The sequence below is a fragment of the Oryzias latipes genome, chromosome 19, assembly GCF_002234675.1.
Source record: "Oryzias latipes chromosome 19, ASM223467v1".
NCBI classification, from domain to species: Eukaryota; Metazoa; Chordata; class Actinopteri; order Beloniformes; family Adrianichthyidae; genus Oryzias; species Oryzias latipes.
The window spans coordinates 1,567,665-1,577,615 of NC_019877.2; the positions used below are offsets into that span (position 1 = coordinate 1,567,665).

At 42.5% G+C, this 9,951-nt stretch overlaps 1 long non-coding RNA gene across 1 annotated transcript; it reads left to right on the forward strand.

The window, feature by feature from the left end:
• Positions 1 to 7,132: 7,132 nt before the first annotated feature.
• Positions 7,133 to 7,978, forward strand: LOC110014863. Its single transcript, XR_002289865.2, has 3 exons — positions 7,133 to 7,236; positions 7,310 to 7,372; positions 7,715 to 7,978. It is a non-coding gene; the product is annotated as an uncharacterized LOC110014863 (long non-coding RNA).
• The last annotated feature ends 1,973 nt before the right edge of the window (positions 7,979 to 9,951 follow it).

A 9,951-nucleotide genomic window follows, 5' to 3' on the forward strand; every position in this document is an offset into this window, starting at 1 on the left:
TTTTCATGACAGATTGTGATTTTTATTAATAAAATCACAACTTGATCATCCTTATTCTATTAATTTGCTTCTTCCTGCTCCTCTACAAGCAATAAATCTAGCTCTACTTGACTTTAGTTAATAATCGCTATATTAATGAATCAAATGGGACTGAACAGGGTCTTTGTTTTTGTTTGCTTGTTTTAATCAATTAATGTCATTATTTCTTTGATTTTGTGTTGTATTGACTAAAGTTAATGCTTGAAAATAAATCAAAATCAATCATTTGTTCTGGAACAAGCTGCAGTTTATTGATCAAATGGAATCAGTGAGAAAACATAACATACAAAGTTACATTGAAATATTTAATACAATATTTTATGTCTAACCTTGTTAGTTTATTCAAAGTTCAACGACTCTTGTTTTTAGTTTAAACCCTAGAATAAAACGTTTCCAGCAAATTTTCCTTTATAATCAAAATTTCCTCACATTTATAATAATTTTATTGATTTTTTTCATTCTATTGGTTATTGGTGCAGGATTGTGACCTTTTAGAATTACCAGTTTAGTATTATTTCCTCTATCTTTACTTTTTTCCATCGTCCACTTGTCGTTTGAAACTGTTTAGTCAGCAGCTGTCAGGACCTGCATAAAATGTGTTCAGCCGGTTCCACTGAAGTCTCAACAGTCAAAAAAGAAAGTTTTTTCTGTCTTCATTTCAATTGTTTCTAGATGAGTAAAGAACAAACCAGTTAGACATAAAAATATGTACAATTAGTGATTTAAATTCTGCAGAAATGGTTTATGTAAAAGTCCTTTTTCAATCTGTATTCTTGAATCTGTATTTCTCAAAAGACGATATGAAAAAATATAAACTGCTGCAGCTGCTGAATGTTGGATATTTTAAAAAATCAGCTGTATTCTTTAAAATATATTTATTATGACTATAAAAGTGGAATCTACCACTTCTTTTGTGCGTGTTTTCACGTTTTTCTACATATTTGAGTGTTTTTAAATTCATTTGGTGTGATTAGTTGGTTTATGTCAATCATTAACTGTTGTGTAATAATATACACACAAAAAGAAAAAACACACATATATCAAACACTTTCAGATATAAAGTCGTAAGTTGAATAGAAAATAAAGAAAAATGAACAAAGATGATAGAAGATGATGCCATTTTTTCACAGTGTAAATACTCGTAAGCATAAATAGATGTTTTTAGTAGAGTTGCATACTTTACAAATGATTATCAAATAAGTCAAACAGAAATTGTTGCATGAAAGGGAATGGAAATAAGCAAATGTGTGTAATCCCATAATTATATCATTAATATATTGTATTAATTAGTGGTAAATGAATTACTATTTTGTGACCACAAGGCATTTTGTAAATTTCTTAGTACAAGTGACAATGACAAAAAAATACAAGAACGGAACTTTTTATTGATTGCTTATTTAATTTTTATCAATTTGACTGATGAGTCTTTTAGTCATTAGATATTAATAAACATTAAAATAAGACACACGACATGTGAGTTCTTAAAAGGACAGAAAAATCTCAGATGACCTCAAAATTGTACTTTTATTTTGTAAGGATGAGAAATCAGTGGAAAATGTGTCATCTGACCCTGCATGACATAAAAGTAATGTTTTTCAGACTGCTGTGTTGACATGCACAATTGAAATCAGGAAATGTTTTGAACCCCTTTTGGTCCTAAAATGTTCATCAATCGAGAATAAAAATGGTTTTTTTCTGTCCTTTGAAATATTTATGAAGAATTGAATTCTGCTCTCATATTGATCCAGCTTCACTCAATTAAAAATGAAAGTTTGATCTTTGCGTGCATAAAGAAAGTAAATTCTGTGATCAGTTGGATCAAAGGATTAAATCAGCTGGTTTGTGATCACGTTTCCACACCTTCCAGTGCAGCTTCTGGCGCCTAAAAGCCGCTGTCGCCTCAACAAAAAGGTTCTATGCTCTGGAAAAAAAACAACTTTCCATCTGGCAGCAGCCCCCACATTTAAACTGAAACATTTAGCTGCCTGAGGTTGTTTACTGACAAAGAACTATGTCCTATCAAATCAGGATCTTGAGATAACAATGCATAAAGCCTGTGAGTGGATGAACAGGTTTTGATTATTGTGCAAGGATGTGATAGTAAGCAGCAGAACAAAACAAAGTCATTTGCTCTAAAAGGATCTCTTTCTTTGGTCAGGGCGGCCCAACCCTGGCCCTGAACATCAACACCTTGCCCTTTTTCCAGCTCCCCGGCACTCCTGGCTGCTGAATCCAGAGTGTTCAGTCGACCAGAGCGAGGAGCGGGATGAGTCGGCTAACTGAATCAGAGCAGAAAGGTCTGCCTTAGGCCATGTTTCCATTCACAACATCTATGTCAAAGGGAACCTCGGGATTCCCAAGAGTCATTTTCTCACACATTTATTTCTCCACATAAACGACTTTATTTTGTTCACATTATTTGTCTTTTTTAGTTAAATTTAGTATTGAAGCAAAAATCTCTCCAGACCAAAGTCAACATGCTAAATGTTTGGTGGAATCTGCACGTGAATCACATTTCTACGGAAATGAGACATTAGAGGGACCATTGACTGTATGTTAGAACTGGACTGAGTGACTCCTCCCCCCTGGGATTCCAAACAGGAAGTGCCTGCCGGCTCCAACATGGCAGCTTCTGTACCGCAAAAAGCTTAATCGACTTAATAGACAAGAATTAATTTACCAACTGTACTGCACACATCAGCCATTTGACACAGGTTCAAGGAGGTTCTTGTAGCATGTGGTGTTCACACTGGACTGTTGCTACCTGATACCAGCATGTACCTACAGAAGGAGGAGGCTTGACACCAAATGTCAAAGTGGAGCAAATCTGGTGAATCTTGCTCCAGGTCTTTTCTTTCGCAGCTCTGTTCCGATAAAATTGATAAAATATTAATGCCGTCCAGATGGATTTAAATGAAAATATTTTCAGTCTGTTTGTTCAAAGTTAACATTGTTTCCTTACAAATAGCTGATTCAAACACACAAACAGCTGATTCAGCTAATGTCAGAAACAGATTATTCACAGCTCTCAGGACCAACTGAGGTCATGCAGATGAGAAAAAAACACGCTAACAAAACCAAACCTCAGACACTTTTATTTCCTCTTCTCATCTCTTCTTCTCAGTTTCTGAGGATGATGTCATGTCTACAGATGATTCTGCTTCTCAGGTTTCAGCTCCTCAATAGATATCAGAACCAGAATATTTGCAGGTCAAGTATGGAAAACATCAAACATTTTCTATTCTTCAGACATTCATCAAGCTCACAGAAAGTGAGGAAGTTACCTGGAAACATATAAAAAGGCACAAGTTTTTGTAAAACAAGTCTGATGGAGGTAAGACGACCAGTTTGGCTGGTCACCCAAGAAGTGGAGGTCCATAAGGAGTGTTATAAACATGGCCTGACCAGGCTCGCCCACAGTTGGAATTTTTGGCGAGGCCCAGCGCTCAAGGGCAAGGACCAGAACCGACACCACAGGGACACAGACACATAGGTGTGTATGTTGGAGTGTGCATCGTTGTGGAGTAAAGGGTGTGGGCACTAAAGGGTGCAGTTAAAATTGGCGGGTAGGGCACTGAGAGGACATCTACTGCTTGCTGGCAGTGATGTCCAAGCACCCACCCCCCCGACCAAGGGTCCAAAGTGCAATTCACCCTTGTGTCATCTTAGATGACCCCACCCTAACATTTACGTGTTCTCCCTACCATGACAAAGGTGGATAAAGGTGGAAAGATTTCATGTAATCCATGGACACCAGTGAAGATCACAAATCATTGAAGAAAAAAGGTTAAGAGCACTGTCTAGTGGGTCTAGATGACCCAACTCCCAATATTAAAGTACCTAGGATAGCACAAGGGTTAAAATCGAGAGGGGAGAGGCCGTTTCCATACGGCAACCATGGAAAGGAGACCATTGCCAAGTGGCTCCTCCTCCCAGGTACCGCCCCACCATCACCCTGATAAATGATTATATGAGGAAGAGGGTAAGTCAGGGACAGCTGGTAGACTGGCCCCCGGTTGGTGAAACAACCTTCTCCCAGCACTGGGCCCAGATCTCCAAGATGTTTCTATATCCCAAAATCACAACAACAGTCGTCTCAATGGGCTTCATACAGGTATTTGTAAAGGAAACATAAAATCATGAGCATGATTAATACGTAGAATTTTATACGATAATTCTAATCTGAGCTAACTAAACAGACTAAACTAAACTAAACTAAACTAAAAAGATGAGCCAGGGGTGAAGACAACAGCAGAATGCGGGTGCACGGACGAGCCAACTCGAATCTAGAATCACCCCGCTCCACCTGTTAACAGTAAGTTAAATATTATCTGATTACTTGTCTGGCAATAATCCTGTCCAAAGAGGAATGTTTTCAGTCTAACTTTGAATGTAGAAACTCTGTTGGCCTCTCTTACATGAGCTGGGAGTTTATTCCATAAGACTGGGGCTTGGTGGCTATAAGCTCTACCTCCAACCGTACTTTTACTAATTCTAGGAACCACAAGCAGTCCTGCGTTTTGCGAGTGGAGTGTTCTGTTTGGTTGGTAAGGCACTATGAGGTCTTTGATATAGGATGGGGCCATTCCATGTAAGGCCTTATAGGTTAACAGGAGGATCTTGAACTTGATTCTAGAATCAACTGGGAGCCAATGAAGTGAGTTCCACTGCACCAGTTATGATAGTTTGGGGGAGAAATAAATACCTAGATATTTGATATTGTCTGATTTGACTGGTATTGAGAGTCTTTGCTCTGCATTACTGTTCAGTGATAATAAAACTGATTTATTCAAATTAATTGAGTAGTCTGAGATGGAGGAGAAATCATTGATAATTATTGATATTTCATTTACAGAATTTAATTTACTTAAAAACAGTAATATGTCATCTGCATAGAGACTAATTTTATGATGACTGTGTTTGGTTTTAATTCTTTAAACGCTCTCATTCTGTCTTATTGCTGTGGCTAGAGGCTCAATAAATATATCAAAAAGAGAGGGAGAGAGTGGGCAACCCTGTCTGGTTCCTCTTGCAAGGAAAAACCTGTCAGAAGTCTGTTTGTTAGTTCTGACTGATGCATTTGGGTTGTGATATAATATTTTAATCCAATAAATGAATGATTCTCCAAACCCAACCCCAAACCCAGCTCGTGATGAACTGCCAGAGATTCCCCTGCTGCTGCGAGAGTGGAACAGGCTAGAGCTGGTGGATGGGGTTCTGTATCGGAGGAGACAGGATGGTGATAAAGTTCTTCTGCAGCTAATTCTGTCACCTGACCTGCGTCCCAATGTCTTAAAGAACTTACACCACGACATGGGGCACATGGGCATTGAGAGGACGCTGGATCTGATCCGCCAGCGATTCTTCTGGCCGAAGGTGGCAGTTGACATGGAGAATACTATCAAAAGATGTGGCAGATGTGTGAGAAGGAAGACACTGGTGGAGAAGGCTACTCCGCTCGTCAACATAAGGACAAGTCGTCCACTTGAACTCCTGTGTATGGATTTTCTCACACTTGAACCGGACAGTAGCAACACAAAGGACATTTTGGTTCTTACAGACCATTTTACAAAATTTGCAGTTGCCATTCCTACTGCCAACCAGAAAGCCGGGACTGTTGCCAAGTGCCTCTGGAATGAGTTCATGGTGCATTATGGTATTCCGGAGCGCATCCACTCAGACCAGGGCCCAGACTTCGAGTCCAAACTCATCAAAGAGCTGTGTGAGGTTGCCGGCATCAAGAAAAGCAGGACTACCCCGTACCATCCACGCAGAAATCCAGTCGCACACTGCTGGGGGTGCTCGGAACCCTGGAGAGCAAACATAAGTCACAGTGGAAACAACATGTTAAGCCCTTGGTTCATGCATACAACTGCACGAAAAACGAGGTCACAGGGTTTACGCCATATGAACTGTTTTTTGGTTGTTGCCCTCGTCTCACTGTTGACCTAGCCTTTGGTCTACCAGTCCGGGAACCAAGATCCATCTCTCATTCTGACTATGTTAAGAATTTTCGTTCACGTCTTGAAGAGAGCTACAAACTTGCCTCCACACACGCCCTCAAGTCTGCAGCAAAGAACAAAGTCCGCTTTGACAAAAGGATAATTCCATCAAGCCTGGACATTGGAGATCGTGTCCTTGTTCGCAATGTCTGCCTGCGGGGAAAGCACAAGCTACAGGACAAGTGGCAGCAAGGTGTCTACAAGGTCATCAAGCGTGCTGATGAGTTGCCTGTTTACACCGTGCAACCTGAAAACCATGATAGACCAAGCCGCACCTTGCATCGGGACCTCTTGCTTCACTGTGGGTTCCTGCCAGCCTGTCCCGACGACGTTCCTGCTGCAGCACCTGTCCAGCGGCTGAGAACTCGGAATCTGACTCGTGAGTACTCTGACTCAGTTAATGTACTGGAGGAGGAGGATGCTTGCTTATTGCCAGAAAGTCCCATCTGGTTACCAGCCAAGTTCACAGTTGAAGGAGGAGACCTTGAACCACAGCCTTTGATCATCGCCACTGAGGACCCTGTCACGCTATCGGCTCCTACTGACACTGTGCTTACAGATCCCGGTCCACTGTTTCACATTCCAAACCCAGAAGAACACGTACTGGATGAGCCTGTTTCCATTCCGTCTATGTCTGGGGCAGAGGGAGTTTCTGCGGATGTGCCTGGGGAAGAGGACATACCTGTTGGTGATCCACCTGAGGAAGTGCTGTCCAAGGTACCAAAGGGTGCAGATCCCCTGACTGTCCAGTCTGAGCCATTCCTGAGTCCTGTTGATTTGCCTAAAGATCCTAGTGTCTCCGTTGAGGCAGAGACTGATCTGGCGCCCCGTCGTTCCGCTCGTCAACGTCAGCCACCAAGCCATCTAGCGTACACTGCTTTGGGCAATCCACTTGTTTCGGTGGTGCAAAATTTGTTTCACAGCCTGTCAAGCGTGTACACAGAGGCTCTCAGTCATGTTGCAGCCTCAGCAGGGCCAAATCCTGAGATCCCATGCAATGGGACGTGCATGAACTACGGGGGGAGGGTGTAACCCGGGTGATTATCTTCCTCTGTCCTCTTGTCCGGCTGCTTAGCGGTATCCGTCTTATCGCGAGACTTGCGCGGTTCCAGTAAATCCCACGTGACCAACGTGTCTCTTTAAAAATGGCGCAGTACAGACTGCCTTGGGAAGCTAGTTGGAGCTACTGCTACAGGTACGCTATTCATGCCATTCCTAACTGTATTTCGACTTTCTATTATCAAGACTGATATGGCTTCAACTTCTAGGGACGTCTATCTGTGTGTCCAGATATCGTGTTACCGGGATTTGTTCAATCTAAGAGGGACCTGGTAAGTTCAGGCCTTGTTTACATTCTTCGGAGCTAGCATGCTAGCCCTAGCATCTGAGCTAACAGACCTAAACTCAGGTTGTTTTCTATTTATTTATGCCAAGATTTATTTTGTAAACTCTGCATTTTGTATCGAAGTGTTTAAACATTATCCTGATGACAAATGGATTGCATTTAATGTTATGGTGCAGTATTTATTTGATCATTTTCGAACTTAAGAGTACTCTGCTGAATTGTCTATTTAAATTGTACATGTACTTGAATTATTGAAACCGGACAATTGAATGTTTGAATTTATTCATGTGAACTTGAAAAATGTTTATGTTGGTCCTGTCCCATACAGGCCAGGTTCCATTTCCATCTCCATTTATATGTGAGTCCATTCTTTTGATGGTGAGCTGCCTTGAATCGCCTAGAACCTGTGTGGTAAGAGGCCCAGTAGCCCTGTCCTCTCCCCACGTAACACCTCACCTTGCCTTCACCAAAGGCACAGTGAATCTGTTCTGATTCTTTTTTTTTTTTTTTGGACAATAAAACCTGGACTAAATTCTGGAATTACAGCGATTAGCTGTCTTGGAACTCATGAACTGTTTATTTTTAAACCATTGTGAACATCTTGTGTCTTCTTCTTTCTCTTTCGGCTTTTCCCATCAGGGGTCGCCACAGCGAATCATCCTTTTCCACCTCACTCTATCATGAACATCTTCTACCCTAACGTTAGCCAACTTCATGTCCTCTGTTAAGACATCCATGTATCTCCTCTTTGGCCGTCCTCTTGCCCTCCTGCCAGGCAGCTCCATCTCCAACATCCTTCTACCAATATATCCACTATCCCTCCTCTGAACATGTCCAAACCATCTCAGTCTGGCTTCTCTGACTTTGTCGCTAACACAGGCAACATGAGCCGTCCCTCTGATGTACTCGTTCCTTATCCTGTCTAACCTGGTCACTCCTAAGGAGAACCTCAACATCTTCATCTCCGCTACCTCCATCTCAGCCTCTTGTCTCTGTCTCACTGCTACCGTCTCTAACCCATAGAGCAGAGCTGGTCTCACCACTGTCTTGTACACCTTTCCTTTGAGTCTTGCTGGCACTCTTCTGTCACACAACACTCCTGACACTTTCCTCCAACCGCTCCAACCTGCCTGCACTCGCCTCTTCACCTCTTTTCCACAATCCCCATCACACTGAACTGTTGACCCCAAGTACTTAAACTCCTGCACCTTCTTCACCTCAGCCCCCTGTAACCTAACGCTTCTACCTTGATCCCTCTCGTTCAGACACATGTATTCTGTCTTACTACGACTGACCTTCATACCTCTTCTTTCCAGAGCAAACCTCCACCTCTCTAGCTGTTCCTCCACCTGCTCTCTACTCTCACTGCAAATTACAATGTCATCCGCAAACATCATTGTCCAGGGAGATTCCTGTCTTACCTCGTCTGTCAGCCTGTCCATCAGCATAGCAAACAAAAAAGGACTCAAAGCTGATCCTTGGTGTAGTCCCACCTCCACCTTGAACTCCTCTGTCTGACCTACAGCACATCTCACCACCGTCATACTTCTCTCATACATGTCCTGAACTACTCTGACATACTTCTCTGCCACTCCAGACGACCTCATACAGTACCACAGCTCCTCCCTCGGCACCCTGTCATACGCCTTCTCTAAATCTACGAACACACAATGCAGCTCCTTCTGACCTTCTCTGTACTTTTCCATCAACATTCTCAAAGCAAAAATGGCATCAGTGGTGCTCTTACGGGGCATGAAACCATACTGCTGCTCACAAATCTCCACCTTCTTCCTAAGCCTGGCTTCCACTACTCTTTCCCACAGCTTCATTGTGTGGCTCATCAACTTTATTCCTCTATAGTTGCTGCAGTTCTGCGTGTCACCCTTGTTCTTAAAGATCGGGACCAGAACGCTTCTCCTCCATTCCTCAGGCATCTTCTCACTCTCTAAAATCCTATTGAACAACCTTGTTAGAAATTCCACTGCTGTCTCTCCTAGGCACTTCCATACCTCCACAGGTACGTCATCAGGACCAACAGCCTTTCCGCTCTTCATCCTTTTCAGAGCCTTCCTAACCTCATCCTTTCCAATCTCTGCTACTTCCTGCTCCACAACAACCACATCTTCCTCCCTTCTTTCCCTGTCATTTTCCTCGTTCATCAGCTCCTCAAAATACTCCTTCCATCTTTTCTGTACACTCTCTTGGGTTGTTAGCACCTTTCCATCTCTGTCCTTAATCACCCTTATCTGTTGCACGTCCTTCCCATCTCTGTCTCTCTGTCTGGCTAGCCTGTACAAGTCTTTCTCTCCTTCCTTTGTGTCTAACCTGTCATAAAGCTCATCGTAAGCTTTCTGTTTGGCCTTTGCCACCTCTCTCTTCACTCTACGCTGCGCTTCCTTGTACTCCTGTCTACCTTCCTCAGTCCTTTCTAAATCCCACTTCCTTTTAGCCAACCTCTTCCTCTGGACGCATTCCTGTACTTCCTCATTCCACCACCAAGTCTCTTTACCGTCTTTCCTCTTTCCAGATGACACACCTAGCACCTTCCTACCTGTTTCCCTGATA